The sequence below is a fragment of the Octopus bimaculoides genome, chromosome 18, assembly GCF_001194135.2.
Source record: "Octopus bimaculoides isolate UCB-OBI-ISO-001 chromosome 18, ASM119413v2, whole genome shotgun sequence".
NCBI lineage: Eukaryota > Metazoa > Mollusca > Cephalopoda > Octopoda > Octopodidae > Octopus > Octopus bimaculoides.
Genome location: NC_068998.1, coordinates 44,841,379 through 44,847,099, shown reverse-complemented (window position 1 = coordinate 44,847,099; position 5,721 = coordinate 44,841,379).

Genomic DNA, 5,721 nt, shown 5'->3' with positions numbered 1-5,721 from the left:
CAGAAGTAAAACTAAATTATGTGAAAGAGATTTTAGCAACATCACAAACATTCATGCAAATACACACACATACGCATATACAAACATGCATATGCACATATACACAGGCACACACACACATAAATACGAACACTTGCATAAAAGCACATATATGTTTATTCACACACTACACACACATACATATGCATATGCCTATACAGACACACTCATTTTGTATTTAAACAGTCGATGACAGCTAACAAATATGAGAATATAATAAAAGAAATCATTCTAAAAAAATAAAAATAAATGAAAGAAATAAAAAGAATAAGATAAAGAAATACAGCTGGGGAAGAAAAAAAAAAATTATCTTTTAAATGTTTCAAAACACATTATGTTGAGAAATTTGGAAATTGCTAAAAGAAGAAGATGAAGAAGGAAAAAAAAAAAATAGAAAGAGAGTAATGGAACAGAACAAAAAGTTAAAAAAAAAAAAGAAAAAAAAAATTTAAGCTGCAGAAATATTTATAACAGGAAAATTTAATAACTGTTTAATTATCAGAAAATAACAAATTAAAAAAAGGAGGAAAATCCACAATTATTAAGTCATTGAAAATTTTGTATGATTACATCTTGTGGCTGTCATTTAGAAACATAATTGGTCATAAAATAGCTTCTATCTCTGGTTATTATTGTTATTGTGTTTTAATATGGTGGGTGTTACTTATAGATAGTAATATCGATTTCATATTTAGGCACAAGTAGAGCAATGTTGAGGGAAGAGGGTAAGTTGATTACGTTGACCCCAGTACACAGCTGGTACTTATTTTATTGACCCCCCAAAAGGACAAAAGGTAAAGACGACCTCAGTAGAATTTGAACTCAAACGTGGAAATGGACAAAATGCCGCTAAGCATGATTCAACAAACCTATGATCAAAAGCATTCCAGCCATGATCATCCAGTCTGTTTTTTTAGTGTACCTTGGACTACATTTACCCAATGTATCTTTTCTCAAGATGTTAGGGTTGGATTAAGGTGACCAATTGGATTAAGGTGACAAGTTGGATTAAGGCAACCAGTTGGTAATGCTCTTACAGTGTTGAATAAAATGCCTTGTAGTGTGCAGTCTACCTCTTTAAACTCTGAGTTCAGATCCCACTGAAGGCAGCTTTACCTTGCATCCTTTCAGGATTGACAAATAAAAGTCCAATATGATTGTAGTAGTAGTGGTGGTGGTAGTGGTTGTAGTAGAAACAGTAGTGGTGGTGGTTGCAGTGGTGACTGTAGTAGTAGTAGTAGTGGTGGTTGTGGTGGTAGTAGTAGCAGGAGTAGTGGTGACGGTGGTTGTAGTGGTGGTTGTAGAGGTGGTGGTTGTAATAGTGGTGGTGATGGTTGTAATAGTGGTGGAGGTGGTGGTTGTAGTAGTAGTAGTAGTAGTAGTAGTAGTATCAATTGTAATAAGTAGCGGTGGTGGTAGTAGCAGTAGGACAGGGTTGTAGCCATCACCACCGCTGGCATCTTCCTCCTGCTCTTTCTAACCCACATTATAATTGTCATCACCAGCATTGCTGTTTCCATTATTATCTATAAGCATCATCCCTATTCAATTATCCTCATTTCCCCCGCTGACATCCTCAATCTTTCTTCTCCTCCCACCCACCCACCTAGCTATCATACCTAAGTTTCCCCCTAAGTTTCTCTTCGTTTCCAGCATCATCCTTCATTTCCTTCATCTAACCATCTTCATTTAAACAGTCTTCCATTATTAGCCTCACCTTACATCGCCAGAATCTTCTTCTCGTCGTTCTTCTTCTTCTTCATCATGTTTCCCTAACATCAATCACTCCATCTCACTGCCACTGCCACTATTAACCCCTCGCCCCCTCCTCCACTTTATCATCATCATGGTCAAAACCACTACCACCACCACCACCACTACCATCATTATAGTCAATCATCACCATCATCAACCACCACCACCATCAATGTCATCACCAACACCACCACCACCACCACCATCAATATCCACACCATCATCTTCCCCACCACCATCACCATCATTATCATTGCCACTAACACCACCACCACCGCGGTCTGGGGTCATTGCAACTGTTCTTCGGTACTGGTATTACATTGGTTTCAAGGGTAGACATAATCACCACCACCACCACCACCACCACCACCACCACGAGCGCCATCGCCGCCGCCGCCACCATCATCATCATAATTTTCTGCCACCTTTCATCAACAAACAGCATCACTAACAGCATCGTTAGTGCCAAGACCACCAGTACAGATACTAACACCCCTACGATTGCCAATACCTACCACCAATACACATGCTAACACCAATAGTTCCACTAATACTCATACTAACATCACAAGCACTTCCACCACCACCACTACCATCACCACCAATACTGCCACCACCACCACCACCACCACCACCAATACAAGCACTAGTACCCCTAGCATCATCACTGCCACCAACATCACAAGTACCAATACATCTAGCGCGACCATCACCAGTATCACTAGTACTGACTCTAACCACACCAGTACCAACACTACAATGCTAGTACCACTAATACCACTACCGCCAATATCATCACTAATGTTACCATATAAATGTACATCTCAGTCTAAGATGAAGTAGACTGAGGAGGAGGGGTGTTGTTGAAAATTCACGGTGACTGCCAAGGATATACAGACTGTGTTTCATGTATTATATCATAAAAGAGAGAAAGACAATAACATATGTTGAGAGAGAGAGAGAGGTAAGAAAGAGTGATGATGTAAGAGGGGAAGGGTGAAAAGAAAGAAAAGAAGTATCAAAGAGAATGAAAGAAAAGAAAGATGTTAGTAAAGAAAATAAAAACATTTTTCTAGAAATAAATGAATAGGAATATTTTTTTTTTTGAAAAAGCAAGGAAAAATAGTACAAAAATGTAATCATAGTCTTAAAAAAATGGATGAAAAATAATAAAAAAATTGTAAAGAAGAACCACAAATAGTTAATATATGCCCAGATAAAAATATAAGATGTCCATCAATATATCTTTACTATGAAGAACGTATCTAATATCTTTCTACCTTCATGTGTGTGTGTGTGTGTGTATTAACACTTGGGTACGTTATATGCTTAGACAAGAATGGATACACAAACACAAACTGGTAAACAAAATTATCTGGGTATTCAAGTGAAAGATAAACTGAACTTCCACCACTAACATAAATAATTGAACAGCAGTGTACAAGATACAGTCATCTTGAAAAACCAAATACACACGCACACACACGCAAAAGTATAAACTAGTCAATTCATGTTACAAGTAGTTTCAAAATCATTCAATGGCACATTAAGTATTGAGTGAATTTCCATGGGACCTGAAACTACTGCTAACATGAGGAGCTGAGTATTTCATGCTTGCAAAGGTGTAATATATATATATATATATATATATATGTAAATTAACTCTATATTCATTCTATTGAGTATTTCACTCCTTATCATTTATAAACTTGCTTGATAATCTATATGCATGTCAAACACATTCACAAAAACACACACACGCACATATGTACACATAGCAAGAATGTTGGATACTCATTATAATGTTGAAAGTGAAATTTCTTCCGAAACAAATATAGACTAAAGAGAAAATCATTTTCACATTAGCCCTATTATTTTTGTTGTTAATTGACATGTTCGTTTAATACACATGCATACGAGGTTTCCACTATTGAGGAGTGGCAGAAATAGTCCAAAACCAGGACTGGTCTACTGGTCCTGTTGCTAGGAGATGATAGGGGTTTACTCCCCTGCTCACAATTTAATCGGATGCAGCGGTGCATCATTAGCCAGCTAGAGGAGATGTCCTCTTGGGGTTAAAAAATTCGCAGTTGAGTCCACTTGAATGGCCAGCCATGTTAAAGTGGCTATGAATTGAATATCACTTATACATATATATATATATATATATATACAGGGTGTCCTAAAAAATGTATTCACACTTTAGCAACTGATAATTCAACTGATGTTTTTTCTTTCCAGATTAAACCCATTGGAATTAATGATGATGTCAGACTAAGCTTTGAACAGAGGAAATTCACTCTGAAATGCTATTGGAAGTGTGAAAACGCAGTTGAAGTGCAAAGACAGTTTACGAAGGAGTTTCAAACAGATCCACGAATGTGACTTACTATCACTTAGAGGTAAATTTGAAGCCAATGGAACTGTTCAGAATGTCCACAAGAGGCATTCCAGAAGACTACAAACATCAACAACCTTAACAAAGCAAGAAGGAGTGCTGGAAATATATCACCAAAGTCCAAGAAAAACCTGTGCGGCAACCGAGTTATGAGGTAGGTATTTCAAAATCGTTTGTCCATCACATTTTGAAGTGTTGTCAAAGGAAAAGTTAAGTTCCAAGATTAATCCATGCTATTAATAATGATGATCCAGACCGAAGAGTGCAGTATTGTGAATCATACTTGGCATGAAGAGTAGAAGATGCACACTTTACAACAAATATTGTGTGGGGTGATGAGGCCACATTCAAATTAAATGGTTCAATTAACTGCCAGTTACACCTACTGGGGATCTGAGAATTTGCATGTTATGGTGGAACGCCATATTTTAATTTAAGAGGATTTACAATGTGGTATAGTTTATCATCAAGAGGATTTATTGGATTATTAATTGGAGCTTTAGAGAGAACTTTGAAGATGCAATTTATTTTCAGCAAGATGGGGTACCACCCACACTACCATCATGATGTTAGATCCTTGCTTGATGAGATCTTGCCAAAGAGATGGATTGGACGAATGTGTTTCATTAAATACCCTCCATGTTCACCAAACCTCATACACTAGACATTTTTTTTTGTGGGGGATACCTAAAAGACAATGTCTACGCTATGAAACCTGCAACATTCGATGATTTGAGAGCAGCCATTGAACAAGAATGCACACAAATACCAAACGAATTGTTTCATGATGTTTGCGATTCCAATGCTTTGCATTGTCAGCATTGCCTGGACCAGAACGGACACCAGTTTGAAAACAGTTGTTGACAAAACAATAAAACAATGTCTGTAGATTCTATTAAATTTTGTAAATGAAATATATTTCAATAAACATCTATTTTAGAATTATTTAAAATGTGTATACATTTTTGGGGACACCCTGTATATATAATCAGATTAAGCAACAGGATATCAAGTAGTGATGCAGTACGACTGTTTCAAGTGGCTCCATTTAATTGAACAATACAATCATTACATCAATTTAAATGCAGCGCCATCTTCAGCTGCACAAATAAATAAAGATGGCACTGCATTTAAATTGATATTCAATTAAATGGATCCCCTTGAAACAGTTGCACTGCATCATTACTTGATATCCTATTGCTTATTTTGATTGTATTCACGCTTCTTCGAGCTGTGCGGATAATACCAGACTGACTCGGTGCTTCAACTTAAGTACCTAATTCAACTGAATCTCAATTATTTCTTTAGGAATGTATGTATGTATGTATGTATGTATATATATATATTACGGTTACATGAACTTACAAGATAAAAGAAAGGCAACGCTGCTAGTTTCACACTAAGATGTGGCTTTGCAGTCTTCAGACAAGGTTGTTCTTAAATGCAATATAGGTCTGAGTATTTCAACTTAACAAAAGAAGCTCATGGAACCCTTTTGTTGTTATATGATTCAAACTATAATTGTGTTA